The sequence below is a fragment of the Bombus pascuorum genome, chromosome 12, assembly GCF_905332965.1.
Source record: "Bombus pascuorum chromosome 12, iyBomPasc1.1, whole genome shotgun sequence".
NCBI lineage: Eukaryota > Metazoa > Arthropoda > Insecta > Hymenoptera > Apidae > Bombus > Bombus pascuorum.
The window spans coordinates 9,084,995-9,102,150 of record NC_083499.1 but is presented as its reverse complement, the minus strand read 5'-3'; the positions used below and the strand labels follow the sequence as shown (position 1 = coordinate 9,102,150).

General features: G+C 43.4%; 1 protein-coding gene and 1 long non-coding RNA gene across 2 annotated transcripts in view; one reads left to right on the top strand and one right to left on the bottom strand.

The window, feature by feature from the left end:
• Nucleotides 1-17,156, top strand: part of LOC132913073 (solute carrier family 12 member 4) — a 100,248-nt gene that overhangs the window by 51,849 nt on the left and 31,243 nt on the right. The gene's annotated exons all lie outside the window — the stretch shown is intronic.
• Nucleotides 2,160-3,328, bottom strand: LOC132912397 (uncharacterized). Its single transcript, XR_009659203.1, has 2 exons — nt 2,630-3,328; nt 2,160-2,305 (listed from the first exon to the last, which is right to left on the bottom strand). It is a non-coding gene; the product is annotated as an uncharacterized LOC132912397 (long non-coding RNA).

Genomic DNA, 17,156 nt, shown 5'->3' with positions numbered 1-17,156 from the left:
TTTTGTGGAACGAAGAAAGTCTTCGAGATCAAAGCGAAATTCCGATACAAAAACAGTGCTCTCTACATACGATTGTACAAATCTAATCGCTATACTCTCGATACAGAGTGACGCGTAGCTAGAACTACTTCGATAACTTTACAAGTAATAACTTTGGAGAGAATTGGCGCGTTACATGGCCCTTTTCGGATCACATGGCATTCATCCGAACCAATTTCTCGACACAGTTATTGCCCGTGATGCTACAGAAGTGGTTCTAGTTACGTACCTGTATTTCATTGCAATTAAGGAATATATAACATTTATTTCATCGGTCGATTTTATTTCATCGGTTAGAACGCTTGAAACAAGATATTTTCTAAAGTATCGGACGCTTTAGCAGAGTCCTTTGACTACATACAATGCTGATCGAATGGATCACTCGATTGCCGTGTCGAGTCGCCATTCGAGGATATTTAATAGCATGTTTGACGCAAACAGCACGGCCAATCTCTAATTCGAATAATTGTGTCCCTGAATCACAAGCAGCATTGATCTCACAGCGTGTCGCTGGTGAAGCGAATATTCGACTGCAGCCCGCGATCTATACACAGGATCGATCGTCGTTAAAACGTGTTGGGTCAGCGTGCACGATGGCCTGTGTGCGCATATTGTGCCTCACTAGGAATCTATTCGCGCACGAATGCCCATACAGTTTCTCTGATTGCTCCTAGTATCCGTTGATTGATCGGACGAGATCTTGAGGAAATCAAGGAAGCTACGGAATGTAGGACGAATGTTATAGTTTGGTCAACATAATATAGAGCGTGACGTAATTGAAAATACGAAAGCTAGGGAGATAGTTGTACACGTATGAGATAGCAGTAGAGGAATATTGGATAACATCTTTCTGTCCAACTTTTTATTTTAACACTGGAACTAGCGATAGTTAACACGAAGCTATTTTTATCAAAATCAGTCTTTAAAAAATACGTAATAATAGAATATTTTTATATTTATCGATTTATTACTTTCTTACAGAAGGAATAATACATTTCTGGTATTATTAATCCATCTGGGACCATCATCCCTAAACGAGGGTTGACACGTTTATAAAATTGTAAAACCAGTCATTTTGAGTGGTGTGGATTTTTTAGTGTTAACATCTAGCGATCTAGCGATCGATCCGGAATTTTCCTGAATGATACGCAGTAAAAATTTAAAAAACGCGTGGGAAATTGCACAAAACGACGAAACTGGTTAATTGGGATTCGATAAATAGATTGCAAGACCTTTTTACATTTTGACTGGTATTGGTATAAGTAGCCTTGATACAAAGTTATTTTGAGCTTTAATACATAAAAAACAAAATAAAATTCATTATATTATTCTTTCAGTTACCGTTGCGAAAGTCATTACATCATTGCGGAAAAAAATATAACGTGAAGTAGGAACTTTAAAATAAAATTGTAAAACCCAGTCAATTTGAGTGGTATGGTAGTTCCAGTGTTAAAGGAAACGGAGATTACAATCCACGAGATGTTGTGATTAGATCGGGAATTTTTACGAAACACTGCGTTTGATCGCGGACATCAAAAATAAAAAAATAAACACCAACGAGAAGGAAAGTTCAGAAGTCGAGAAACTTTGAATTCAAAAGATTCGCAACTTCGGTCCTCGTCCGATCGTAGTTGCCGAGCCGATCCATCAAATTGGATACGAGAAAATTATGTAGGTGAACCGAGGGAAACTTTCTTACACGGAATCACGCGTTCGCTATGCCCCCGTGGGACGAGGTTATTACTTCCGTGCGAGAGAATCGAAAATGGAGGCGGAATTACATCTGCAGAGCCTGTGGCCCCTATCAGACGATTTCACGCAGCTCTTTGGCCCTGTTTCAGTGGTACGCGATCGCAATTAAGTTTTCGTCAGCCGACAAGTCCGAGTCCGTGTAATTGGAATGTTGAATTGCCTCGATCCCCTCCACGCAAAATCGATTTCTCAGTCTCGCGTGAAATTCTTCAAGTATCGGAAGAATTTCAAGGGCTTTTCTATAAAAAGTTACATAGTAGCGTAACGTTGCTAGGAAAAAGACGGAATGGCAAATGGAGATGTTGATAGCACATTTGTTAATTAGAGGTACAATCGCACTGGTAATTAAAGTAGAACAAACTCAGGCCACTTTGGCCGGAATTAGCAAAGGAAATACCTGTATTTATCTAGTGTTTTGTACACTTAATACCGGTATTCACTGTGCTATTTAACTGTTGTTGCATCTTCTAGCGGAGATTGTCCCCTTCCTCGATTTTCGTTGCAGGCAAATAACCTAGTTGAACCGAGCATGGTAATACAATAGCAATAACGGAACGTTGAAACCGTCGACAATTACAATACAATTTTACAATCAATAGCAATAAAATTTTTAGTACCTTCTGTCGATCCGTATAAAAAGAATTTTCCAAAAATAATTCTAAACATTCCAGGATACAAAACGAACGTTAATGATCAGAATTTCCTCAATTATCAAAATATCAAGATCGCTAAAGCACGAGTGGAAAATTCATAATCAATCTCCCTTGGCCCAATTATCAACGAATGGAACATAATTAATTATAATCCAACGAGTGGAATGGCGAGACAGGCAGGTTACCCCAGTGCGCGGTGGTATCCTTCCGGTGACGCGGTGGTTTCCGGCAGGTTGGCCGACATGTTCTGTCAGAGGGGTTGTCGTTCCCGGCTGAAAAACGGGCGCGGTTCGCATCGGGGTACCGTGTATCCGGGGAATATACCGGGTGCACCGCATGATAATAAAGTACACGGGTATATACGCGCGGATTGGAGACGCAGACTCCGCTCTATCGATCCGGCCTGGAACGAGACGAGAACGCCGGACGAAATCGCGATGAATCGACAGAGACGAGAAACAGGGACAGAGAAGGGAAGCAGAGAAAGGGAGGCTCTGACTGATAGGGACGAGAAAGGGACAGCCTGTGGACGAGGATAAAAGGATCGCGTCGGCCGTACGTTGGCCGAAGATAAGGGAAAGGTTGGAGGAAGATGGAGAAAGAGGCGATAGAGTGAAAAATTGGAGGTCGGATCGAGGGTAGAAACGTCCCGAGCTGGACCACGATCAGGAGGATGACAAATTTGCGAAAGAAGCTCGGTGGAACGGGTAGAATTAGAGAAGAAAGAAACGGAAGAAGGGGGAAGATGAATGGGATGAAATATGAAAGTAGAAAGGAAACGGAAGAAAAACAGCTAGTTGAAGTAGTAGTTTTAAAGCGAAGGCGGACGTTAGAGAAAAATAATGGAAAGACAAGGGGTTGAAACACGCGAAATACGAAAGACAGAGAGAAAAAGGGGAGGGGGAGAATGTGTGTCTATCGAATAATCTTCCGGGGAAGTTTCTCATAACCGCACCCGCGACCGCGCCAACGCGGTTCTGATGCATCAAATAGGATCATCTCTAATTGAGAGCGTTTTATTACACTCTAATCTCGTTAAGTATCTCCCATTCGATGGCGCCGCGGCGACGCATGCTGCGACAAGGAAGAGGACGAATCTACAAGATATTTTCTTTCATCGTACCCCTTAATCCTGTTAATCCTGTTGAAAAGATGTTAATAGAGAAGAGAAAAGACTCTCAGTATCTGTAAGTTAAGCCACGACGATAAACGTGGCTACCACTAAATTCGAGAGAGTCGTCTTTAAGAAAAAAATACGACAATATTAACGCAACGATAAAACAATTAGAAGAATTCTTAAAAAAGATCTTCCAAAGGAAAAGACGTCGGTCGTTCTTTCTTAGCACGTCAAGGATTAGACTCCGCATAGACCACCGTCTGATCCACGAATGCTTGTTCTATCTCGCAGCACACTCTCCTTTCCAAGCTGGAAAATTAACCTTGAGACTTCGATTTCCTCGTTCGTCACACCCCCTAACCGGACATGCATCTTTCATCGTTCAATATGTTACGATACACAACTGTGTCGCTAAATTCCACGCTAAACCACGAAAGTGGGTTGGCAAACAAAAGCGCGCACGCTTCTGAAAGAATTGGATTAAACGCGGGTTTATTCATCGAGAGGCGGCCCGCTAATGGAAGGTGGACGGAAACGACTATCTGCCCCCGTATCTCGTTACGCTGGATCATTCGTATTTCATTGTCGTGACCCGTGAAACTCTACCTTTATGCCGGCCTACTCGAACAACGCGTACGTGAATTGGAAGGTAATGTTATTTCGAGGAAAAAGATATTTCTCCTCCGATGCAACGGCGAATTGTCGAAAAAATTCGTCAGCCCAATGGATCGTTCTTGCTCGCGATCTTTACGTCTCTCTCGAACGATCGTGTTAATGTCTCTCTTTGAGATCTCACCGTGAGTTGTGAAATTTTTTACGGTTGCTTTTATGCTAGTGGCTACTTTATTTACGGACGCCTTGGAGGAGCGATAGAAGCGTAATAATAGAGTAGAACATAGGGACGAGGGTTTCAAGATCGGAGCCTTAAGCTCGCGTGTAAAAGATGGTGATCCTAGGATAGCGTTTTATCTCTGTGTTTATTGAATCTCGGAAGGATAAAATCGAGAGTCTAATTTAACAAATAATATATTTTATTCACGGACTTAACATATTCTTATCCATCGAGCTCTAAAAGACTCGCTAAATCATCGAAACTAAGTCTCCGCAAATCACGTCATATTCCATGGTTTTTATTTTCATTCGTTCGATCCCTATTTCTTCTCCTAGTCCGCGATCCTCGTTCTTCGTTGCATTTTCCAGCTAAGCCCTCCTAAGCCCAATATCCTTCGTCATCAAACTCCGAATGATCCAAATCCTACGATGCTCCGTCGTAAGAACACGCAGTAAACCTGAAAATCCACGGTCGACGTTAAAACCGGAAACGTTGGGTAGGGGAAGCCTGGGAATCGAACGCAGTAAGACCGGCAGCGGGAAACCAGAAGCGGATACGCGGCTAACGAGACAACAGGCGTCGAAACCGAGCCGCGATCGCGTCGACGAACTCTCGATCGACGTATCTCGCTGCGAAATCCTGACCTACTCTTGCGTCGAGTGGCGTTTATTGGCATTGTCGTCGCGTAAAGCGCGATGATAGATAGAAGCCACGGCTTTTGGCAGACTCACAGACATCCGAGACTCGGCTGCGCGCTATATCAAAGCGACGTGACGGTTCGGCGACATTTCACGCGCGCGATGAAGTGGATAGGGTTAAGGTCACGGATCGACGGTTATTTCAGGAAGAGAACTGCCGGGACGTGGATTTCCGGCGCGCACGTATACCGCCAGATGATCATCGATTAACTTTGAACACCTTCGAATCGACGCGATTTCCTTTTCGCTAATTTGTTCAACATTTTCCACGTTGAGACGAAATTAGACGGAAATGACCGGAATTGTGAGAAGGTTTCGTCGTTCTATGTAAAGATTTGTTTTAATTCTGTAAACCTTGGTCCGTTTGTGTATGTACGATCTTAAGTGTCGCAATTAGTTACGCAAAGCTTCCTGTAAAACTTTGTCGCTTTACGTAAACTCTTAATTCCTTCGTTGCATAAAGATCGAAGTCTTGCAAAGCTTAGAGTAAATTGGTGCGTTTTAATAGAAATGTGTATATCCAGTTAACTCCATTTCCTCGTTAGTAATGATCACAGATGTCACAGCGCTAAATCTAGTCGACGTTCTGATGGATTTATTCGTTCAAATTTGTTCTTCTACCCGAGTTGTTCGAAATACACTTGCAGTTCCTGTCAGACACGCTTCGAAAGTACAGCATCTTCCAAGACGAGAATATGACTTTTCTATAGAAGTAAACCGAATTTTCAGAACATAAACATCAAGATTATTCGAACTGTTGGTAACTCGAAGACTCGCGATTTCAATCCGAAGCGATTTAAGTTGCCTCCATCCTCTTTGTATTTGCAACGCAAGCCGCAACTCGAACGACGTTTAACTTGGAAGAATCGCTATGTCGGATCTATTCTTGAAGCATCTGCCGCGTTGAATTAATTCCTCGTCCACCGAACCGAGGAATACGAATTGCATTTCAGCTAGCGTAGCTTTGAAAACTTTATGCAAATTCGATTCGACGGTTGAACGTTGCATCACAATGGACTCACATTTTCCGAAAGCACGATTATAACTGGCTTTCAACCGACGAAATTCCCTTCGATCGTCGTGTAATCGCATTCTAAAGACCGAACCAACGTTATAATTACGTCGTGGCGAAAGGTCAGTTTGAAACTCTCGCGAGTCCGGCGACTGCTTTAAGGGACGATCTCTGGAAGAAACTTTGTTGGAAGACAGGCCAGCTCGCGACAACTCGGTCGATTAAATTAGCTCCGTAAGGATAAATTCTTATTCTAATTTCGAAGCTACCTTCGGCTGTTGGAAATTGCAGAAGAATATCGCAAACTCGATTCCATAGCTTTTCAATTTGCTCCAGTTTCGTCTTGCTATTGGTCTACGGTCCCTGTAGAATTAAAATCGAATTAGAATTACCAAAGTTCTGCATTGTTTCAATAAAATTACAGGACGAGAACGAATTCTAACAGCAAAGGTTATTAATTCAATTATATAATTAAATTATATCAAGATAGTATACACATCCGTCCTAACAGCCTGCAGTCTATTTTCTCGTCTTTGCATCGTGGCGCGCGATCGAAAAATACAGATCGATTAACGATATCTTGGAGTAACGTGCAAATAACAGAAATGCCAGAGACAAACAGAGTGGAAAGAGGAAAACGATGTCCGCCCCGTCGGTGACTGCGGCCAAGCAACAACTATCGAACCTGGTTCTCGTGAAATTATTTACCGGTTTCAGCTGCTATTAAATATTTACCATACATTAGCACGCTTCGGGTTAATGGATCGCGAGACGAAACTGTTTACGGAATTAAACTTTGCGCTTGAAATTGTGGGTGTAGCGGCGTCGGCGAACGAGAGGAAACGCGAAAATCGGCCGAGTTTATTTGCTCGAGCGGAAAACATCGATGAGCGAGTGCACCACACTGAATTTCCGTACTGACAGACCGGAAATTTCCCAGAAGCAGGTTGGACTCATCGAGTCGCGACTATTTATTCGAGAACCGTTCCTTCTTTCGTACTTAATATCCTGAAAAAGAATTTGGATAGGCGAGCTAGGAGCTTGTTTCACGTCGTAGCGAAAAGGAATCTGAAACTCGAGCCAAGAAATTTCTGGACTTTGCAGGCAAAATAAACGGCAAATTTCGAGAGGTCTGTAAGATGATAAGATGGCGCAAGCTGGGATACTAGAGATGTTAGGATCTGAATGTGCAAATAATCAGAGGGAAATTAAACAATCCGTGAGCTGTAGGCAGAAAGTGGTCGAAATAAAATAAACGTAAACGTTGCAAGTTCAGATTTTAAAGGACTCAACTGTACGAGCGTTACGATCAAACGAAACGAAAATTCGAAACGCTCGGATCAGAGACTACGTGAGGATAAAACGAGACTACGTCGGGATAAAAAGAAATTGGAAACCTGCGAGGTGAGACCGACGAGTCACTGAAACTCGAGAATCCAGGTTCTATCCTACGCGCAATTCAACTAGAAAATCCATTGAACTAGAAACAATTGAGAATCCGCAAGCTTACATCAAGAAATCATCGTACCTCGCAAGTTTACCTTCAACGAACTTAAAGTACGATGGTAAATGACTAAAATGCAGCAAAGCGACAAGTGAAAAAAGCAAACGGTTAATCGTTGACGTATATCGTCTCTCGCGAATCGGTTGACGCTTGTGCAAGTGGCTCGGTCAGCGCATTATCGGAAACGAATGGACCGGCATGAAAAGTCTGCACGGATGATCCGTGTCAACGATGTTTATCGTGCAGGATGCACACCGTACGTGTATATAGATATACATATATACAGGCGATAGAGCACATATCTTTGACCCAGATAAGAGGAATTCGAGGGGGTTCTTATCCCGGGTCCATAGCCCGGGGCAACGGAGCTTCTGGTGTCAGGCTTAATGGAGCTTGAATACGCGAAGATGAGGGTTGCTTGCTAACCGCCACCTTCGGGCGTTGCTCCTGAGTTTTAGAGAATTTTTCAAATGCCTACGGACTTACATCTTCCCCTTCGCGTATCTTGAAATCTCGAGAAATCTCGGAACCCCTAGGATTGGATTTATCGCGTCACACATATTCCCTAAAACCATAACGTTCCGTACTTTAAATGTCTTGCTCGCACGAAGGATGATTACGATGACTAAGCTACACGTAGAACGTCATTTCGAGTGCAAGGTCGCGTTCTGAATGGCAAATTATAGGCTGGAAATTGTACGACAGATTATATCGTTCAGCCAGATTTTTAATGAAACGCCAGTTGTAGTAATTTGCGCCGTAGTATTAATACGCCGTAGGGACTATATATATATATATAGCAGGTGTATCGCGTCTAGGAATTGTGTGATAGTTATCGTCGTTAATCTTGCTATCCTGGTTTTCAAATTTTTACGTCTTCGCGATTTTGGTCTGGTTTCATCGAACAGAAAGACCGTTTCACCGTCTTGGGAAAAAGTTTAGCGTAAAATCGAAGGGACGATGAATTACCCGCGTTTAATAGGCTAAATTACGTTTAGAGATGGGAGATCTTTCAACTACATTGAAGATTTTGTAATAATAATACGTAAGAGCAAAGTGAATAGCAGTGAAAAACGAAGATCTCTGCAGAAGTAAAATAAACTTTCCGACCTCGATGAACAGGCGCGCGGAAGCACCGAACAAAGGGACGCTGTACGAGCTGCGTCCACGTTATTTGCAAGCGGACATCGAACGTATACGTATCGCTGTATTTTCTCTCCGTAATACCACGTCCACGATTCCATGTTCCGGCTAATGGCTCTCGCGAATTCCTTTCGCACGGCGGACCCTCGCGTTTTAACACCAACCTCTCCTCTTTTCACTCTTTGCATAAGTACTAAGAAAAATCCGAACAAAATGCGAGAATTTTAAAGAGGAAGATTCTTAAAGATCGTGTCAACCTTCTGCTTGTAATTACGTACGTACCTAGGTATTTTACATTACGAATTTTAACCAAACATAACCGGAAGCCCGGAAAACATCGACGAGCTTCCCCAAGTATCAAAATATTTTGTAGAAATTTTGTACGAACGACGGAAGGATCTATTCGCGAATTAAAACCACGACCTGTCCCAATCAAAAACTATCGATCGAAGAATCCAGGATGTAAAGTGCACCCGAAGAACCGTAAGAGCGAACGACGATTCATTTTCGTCATCCTGTTGTCGTGTCGGCGTTCCTCGTGCGAAAAAACCTGCCACTCCCGTCGCGCTCATTTTTCAATTTCTCGCATAAGAATTCTGTGGGGAACCGTTGGACGGTAGGTTGGCTCCTCCGGGAGCAAAAGCAGGCATCGCTCGACTCGTGGCGCCATGCTCCAACCCCGTGTTTCCGGCGGACCAGGGTTGGTGAGGTGGTGCGTGGTGGTCGGCAGTGACGTCATTGGACTGTACGATGACGTAAAAGCCGGGAAACGTTACGTTACGCAAGCGTGGAGAGACTCAGGGTGGACCGATCACCCACTGGCCTACTTTCAGCCCTCTCCTACCTCGCGGCACACCCTCGCCGCGCCGGGTATTTTTTTCCTGCCTCTCCCGAGGAGTAAGTTGCGTCAATCCGTAGGCTCGGCCGAGTCAAAGCTTGTTGGCTTGTTTTCTAATCGAATTTAAAAGCGTCCAGCTTCTGCATTCTGTCACATCGACTTTCCGTCAACGAAGGAACGAAGTTTCCTCAGGGAGGAAGGTGCGACCGAACGCAGAATCGAGGGATGTCGTTGCCAGGTTTCGCGTTTCCAGAGGGATCGATGTCTTTTTCGGAACGTAGTTGAAGGGCTGATTAATTACGAAGCAGGGCATTAATTACGAAGCAGATTTTTCAGGGCATTTGGAAGAATCTTGACGATGCGGAAAGTCGAAAATTATTTCTTCTCGCGCCAACGGAGTGACGAGAGGTTCGTATTCTGTCGCGATGATTTTCAATTACCACGAAGACGTACGTGACATAAAAATATTCGACGCAAACAAGTAACCGATTGTTGGAAGTGGTTAATGGTAGTACGTTAAGAATTGACGATGAACAGACGCGCTTAAACGTGTTTCCAGATGGACAGACGTTTGAGTAGACCATCTACGCTGCATACGCAACGAAAGGAGGTTGATTATAATTATCGAAGCTGTAAAGAGGTACTTAGTCTAGCGAAATTACTTCAAGATATTTAAAACCCTGTTGGCGGGTATACCCCGGAGCGAATTCAACACGGAGCATAAAGGGGACAAGGCTAAGCTTCGTCAAAGGCGATCGCGCAACGAAAAAGCCAGCGTGACGAGTGTCCGTGCAATTAGAATTAAAATGATTCGCCGAGAAAGCGAGCGAAGGTTCAGCGATACACCGATTTATTGCTATCCGACACTGTTGCACGTTTGACCTTTTCGAATTCGTTTTCTCTTCTGTTCCAACGCCTACGTTTGTATTTTGTTAGAAAAGGAGGGCGGACGTTAAAAAGAAAGGAAGGAAGAGGGAAGAAAAAACGAAGAAAATTGAAAAAGCAAGTTTGCACGACAGGGTTCGTCGAAGCTCCCATCGCAATTTGTTTGGCGAGGCGCCGAGCGTCCCGACGCGGCGTCGATTCGCGGAACTTGCGGAGATAAACGCAACGGCGGCGAGCAGAAAAGCACGGGGTCGTTCTAATTATGGTCGAGCGATCCTGTAATTGAATCTAATTGCTCCACGAAAGAGGCGAGCGCAACTGGCTACCTGATCGTGCCGTTCCTTTGTACGTTCGCCGTTTTGCTATTAACCTCCGACGAAACAGCCTGAACGCAATTAACCGAATCGCGAACCGGTTACTCCGCCATTCTCTGTTGTTTCCTAGCTTTTGGAAAAAATTGTACGGCTCGGGGATGAGAAGGAAATTTATGTAATTTCCTAGGACGATTTTGTCGTTGGCTACGCTTTTAAGTCGAAACGCTGGACTCCTTAAACAGGATATTTTGCATAAGTTCTCATCAACGGAGAATTAGCTTTTAATATCTTACGCTTGGAGAATTATTTTACTGTTTGTGGAAACAATTATTTCGTTACTTACATTCTTGGTAGAAAAAAAGTTCGCGCGTGATTTCAAAAGAAACAGAATCTTTCATTCTTAATAAAATATTCTCGATTGGAAACGCTGGACTCCTTAAGCAGGATATTTTGCATAGGTTCGTTTGACTCATCGACGGAGAATTGGTTTTTAATATCTTACGCTTGGAGAATTATTTTACTGTTTGTGGAAACAATTATTTCGTTACTTACGTTCTTGGTAGAAAAAAGTTCGCGCGTGATTTCAAAAGAAACATGATCTTTCATTCTTAATAAAATATTCTCGATTGGAAACGCTGGACTCCTTAAACAGGATATTTTGCATAGGTTCGTTTTACTCATCAACGGAGAATTAGTTGTTAATATCTTACGCTTGGAGAATTATTTTACTGTTTGTGGAAACAATTATTTCGTTACTTACATTGTTGGTAGAAAAAGAAGTTCGCGCGTGATTTCAAAAGAAACAGGATCTTTCATTCTTAATAAAATATTTTCGATTGGAGACAATGTATCCCTTTCTTGAATGTTTTCTGTATAAATTTATCCAATTACGCTCGTAGTATCGTTTAAAGATTAGCAAGTGTATTAGTAGCGGAGCTAAACCGCTGTTGCAAGTTGAAGACCCTCCGGGAGAACAACTTGACGAAGTTAATCAGTGCAAACTACTAGTATAGAAGGCTAGCATCGTGTTCGACGTTTACATTGGCGAAGCTGTACAATTTCACGCGGATCCATGCTTCACAATGATCTCGGTTCTCCATTTATTATCAATTTTCCGAGGGATTTGGCTGCGCCATTTGATTGCACTACCCATGCAGCCCGGTGATACGCCTTAATTACCGTCGTTTCTCCCTTCCAGTCGGATTAACGTCGCTGCCATTGTACGTACCGCTGCTTTCCATAATATATGGATTATAGTATAGTCAGCTGACGAATTCTCGTTTATTCTCTGCCTTTTATACTTCGAATATCTCTTTATGATTTATACGCAACGAAGAAGAATATTTTTCAAAGTTTGTCGAACACGTACGTTCGATTTGTTACGAAGGAGAAATAAAAATAAAATATAAAACGAACGAAATGAATCGAGGATAGAGAATGATTTCGATCCACTTACAGGCCTTTGTTTGAACGGAGAGATTGCTTTGGAAAATTGGCGAGACGACACGACGCGAGATTGCGTTACAGATTAAACGATCGTTGCACGAGCCTGAATTAATTATTGGCCCAGGGCCATTCCATTTGATTCGCGACGCATTGTACTTACGCGAGTTTATCCGAATAAACCATCGAACGAGAGAACGTTGCTCGCGATACTTTTGACTTTCTGCCAAACGCGAAACTTCTTGCGCACGCAAACCGCGTAAATTTTTGCTTCACCGCACCAAGCAAGCGTTTCTCTCGCGACAGTTTTAATTTTCGTCACAGTTTCTCGATCGAGAAGATAGGTGCGATAACTTGGAGACGAAGCGAGCTAAGTTCGATGATTTTTCAACGAATCCAGTTGCGCTAAAGCAAAGTTCACCGACTGTAAACCGTGCTGTTGACCGAGCTTTGCCGAAAGTTTCTATCGTGAAACGACTGGCAAGCGGGGTGCGAGGTGAGTTATCAAGTGGAACGAACGAACCACGATCGAGGGTTTATTATCCTCTGCTTTTTGCATCGTTTACGATCATCGCTCGCCCGTCGTTATTGCCTGTTAGCCCGATACGATCGCGTTGGCAGCATTTCAAAATGGCCAGAGTATCGAGGAAACCCTATTTTTCACGATCCAATTTCAGAAACACAATGAAAGAGACGATTCGTCTCGCTGTGTGCGTTCGTTGAATCGAGAAATAATTCCTTCGGCCGCGGAAAAGGATTTAGCTATTCGAATTTCGGTAACGTGGATCGAAAACGTGGGACAGAGGATCGTGGAAACTTGGCTGTGGTCGTGCCACGAACGATCTTCGAGAAAGATTCGAGTTTTCAGCAACCCCTAGAAACCAGTTCGATCTTTCCAATATCTAAATCTCAGGGCGGGACCAAAATTCCTCCTTTGACAATTCCATAACTTTACAAAATTTCCGATATATCTTTTCCTAGCGTTACTAGCTCGAAGAAGAAAGAGAGTATTTCACGCTGAATGAAGGTATTTCCCATTCCCACCTTTAATTGCAATCGGGTTAACGCTAATCTTACCAGACCCGGTCAAATGACAAGTTTCAAAATTTAATTTAAAATTGTACGTTCGTTGTCATTTCTTCTATTCGTCTAACTTTATTCTTTAAATTCTTAAACTTTAAATTCTTAAATTAACAGAAATTGAGAAACTGATTAATCAGATAATATATGAATTTTAAAGTTGCATGAATAGAGATAAATAACAATGAACGTACAATTTTATATTAAATATTGAAACCGGTCGTTCGACCAGGCCTGGTAAGGCTAGTGTCAAGGAAGTCTCATTTCATACAGGTCGTTACGATTTCGGAACCGTAAAAAATGTCACGACTGAGCGTCGAGGAAGCGTCGTTGAGGGGAAAAATTTGCGAGACTATCTCGGAGATAGTTCAGCAGGCCAAGGGGGAAGAACTTTTATGCGGAAACGAGTTGCAGTGCGGGCTGAATAAATCTGTCCGGTGTCGTTAGCGCGTGAAAAAACGGCCGGAATTTGTCGAATTTCCGGTGAATTGAAACGCCAATCCTTTTTGCTGGCGGAGAGCGGTGGGTTGAAGAAAAAGGAAAACGATCGGTGTCGTGATTTCGCTGGAAATTGTAGTTTGAGATACGAAAGATGAATCTTCAGCCTTGTAATATAAATCATCGTTTTTAAGAGTAACAATTAAATTAATGGCGGACATCGTCTCACGACAACTTTAATGGTCACAACTACCAATATTTAATTTCTATTTAAATATACAGTTAATTTAAATAATTAAATAAATTAAATATACAGACTATTCGACTGTCACTGTCTTTGTTTCGAGGTTTTAAAATTGAAAGCAAAATATAAATTCGCGAGTATGGATAAAAAGAGAGAAAGGGGAGAAATAAATATGGAAGCAGTTAAAAGGGAAAAACCAATCGAAATACTAAATTTCTAGCATATTTTCGACGAGAGTTAAACGAGAACGAACGTTCGATCGAACGTCGTTTCATACGGAGCTTAAGCTGTCGGCTTTGGTTCGCGCATACACGCTTCGTGATATAAATATCGCGCTTTATGTAGGAAATAACGCGTAGTTTTTTCCCCCTGGAGCCGCATTAAGCCGCGTCGCTCAAATGGTGTTGTAACAGGAGAAATCGCGCGGAATTTTGCGCGCTGCTCGCTCGCGTTCGATTCCCTTCGCGCGTTCCACAACGATCCTCGTTTACCTAGAAAATCTCGAACACGAGACGCGATAACGCCGACCATTTCGTCGTGCTGGAAGAACGATAAGACGAGAAACCAGTGTGACGTGCTTATTTTAACGAGACAACTTTGGATTTCTTTTCTTGGAACTTGAGGTGAAAAACGTTCGAAATATTTAAAATAGAACATCGGTAATAACGAAGATAATTTTAGAAACGAACAGATTTCTTTCTAAACTCGTCGTATTACATTCTCAAAGTCACAAATTTACCTTCCTTGTTACACGAAAATTGAATTGCTGACTATTTTGGCCCGTTTTCTGGCTCTACTCACGACCGTAGGCATTTGATCTGAAAGTAACTAACATTCGACGTAATTCTCTATATTGTAATACTGGAACGAGGACCGTTAGTATTAAATAAATCAAGCAGCATTAAATAATCGAAGAAAGGAACGAAGCTAAAAGAACAAAGGCAATTCGTACGAAGAACGATATTAATAAAGTAAAAGAAGAGCAACCGTGGCAATTTTCCGTTCTGAACGAGAATTCCGCTTAAAGAGAAATTCTCGCTGCTTTCGAGCTGGCATCCAGCGATTCCGATTGTTTCGCCGAAATTACGAGAGACAAGTCGCGTTGGCCGATTTCGTGTCAACCGACAAAACGGTCTGGCGTTTGACGAATGAACAAGAAGAGGAGCCAAAGTGCGACAAAAAAGGATAAACGGAAGACAAACGGTTGTAGAGGAAGTGGAAGCTCGAAAACTAGCAGTGACAAGAACTATATCCAACCTTTCGCGCGTCATTTTCTCTGCAACAGCTTCCGTATATCCTCTACGATCGTTCATTCGTCAAAAAACCTGTAACTTTGCACACTCGTAAAGAAAAAAAGAAAAGAAAATAAAAACTGAACCGAAAAAGCAACGATCGCAGGACGAATAACGGTTTGTAGAAATTTCAGCAAGAGTTCGCTGTGGCGTAGGTGGTTTCTTTTTTGCGGAACAGTCGAAATTGATCAACGGTTAAAATATTCAACGACGTCGGTGAATCGAACCGGAATATTCCTGCAGGCTGGCGCAAGACGATTCGCACGAGCTTCGAAGGTATATGTACATAGCGAAACGAAAAGATGGAAAACTTTTTAGCAGGGACCGGGCAAACTGAAGATATGGAATAAATGGAAAAAAGAAGTCGATCGAAGTGAAGAGGGATTAGACAGGGAGAAGGAAAGTTAAGAAGCGCTCGTAAGAAAGCAGAGAAGAACTTACGCGTATATAGAAAAGAAAGAAGAGAAAAACGGTGATGGAAAGGGTAACGAGATATTCGATAGTAAAATTAGGAAGATTCGACGCATAATGGGAAGAGGAAACGGGAATGACAAAATGCGTAAAAGAAATACAGAGAGGAGGAGAGAGAGGTACGGTGGATGGGAGGAACGCGATGCCGGGAGAGAAAATAAGGTAAAACCAGCAGGTGAGTTCCGCGACCGGAAAATCAAGTCCCACGCAACTACGTACGCGGTAAGTAAAATAAAAGTCAAAGGGTCACGTCGGGTCTATGGCTGGGACAAACGACGCACGTGTGAAAGTTGAAACATCGAGACGCCAATCGGCAACACCGGCAGAATAACAGTGAAATATGCAGTCGCGGACTGGAAAAAGTAGGAGAATTGAAAATACGAAGAAGTTTTTTAAAGATAAAATAAAGAAAGAAGCAACACGAAAGAAACGCTGTAGGAACAAGAAGAAGGAGGAAAGGGAAGAAACAATCAACACGCAACAAAGATGTTGCACTCGCATCTGGACATGGAGTTTCGAAAAAAGAAACAATAAACTGATTGAAAGGCGAAAAGGTCCAAATAGCGAGGAGAAAAAACAGGATCAACGGAAAGAGGAAGGAGGCGGAAGGAAAAAGGGGATGCAACCACCCTCTTACCTCGCCTCTTTGTCCAACGTTCGTTCGATCTCGTTCTATCTTTCGAAGCTGCAGGAGCGAAAAAGACAGAAAGAAAGTCCCGCAGCGAGAGAAAGGAGGACATCCCCGGGGTTGCAGCCGCGCGTGCGCGCTTCGAGGGTGGAAAAGCTGAGAACGCCCGGGACGCGTCGCGTCGCGGCTGGCTCGCGCGAGTGCGAGCGAACTAACAAACGCTGGGAGAAGCGTAGACGCTACGCAGGGTGAGAGAAGATGCCAACGCGAGGGAGGGCAAGGGATTGAATATACATAGAGGGAAAGAAGAAACGGAGGGGTAGCGGAGGGTGGCGAACCAAGAGGGAAGAGAGTCACGAGATAAAAGGAGAAGATCGAAAGGGTGGACGAGAGAGGTAGGAGAAGCGGAGGTAGGAAGAGCGAGGAAGAGGATAGGAGAGGGCGAGAGGGATGAGCGAAACAGAGGAGGGTAAAGGGTAGGGAAACGAGAGGGGAAGCAGGAACAGGGAGTCGGATGGAGCGTGCGCAGCGAGGAGGTGAGGAGAGGAGGAGGCCTGGAAAAGCCGGGAGTGTTCGTTGGAGTAAACCCTCTCGGGCCACGTCCTCTCTTCAACCGCGTCTCAGTCGACGTTTTCCCGTTTTCCGCGAGGGAAACCTACCCTCGTTGTCGTCGTAGTCTTGTCGATGGTGTGGTCCGTGGGTCGCGTAATGGTCGTGTAGTGGGTCGTGTGGTCGTGCGCGTCTATCGGCGGAAACGAGAGTTCGGTCGCGTT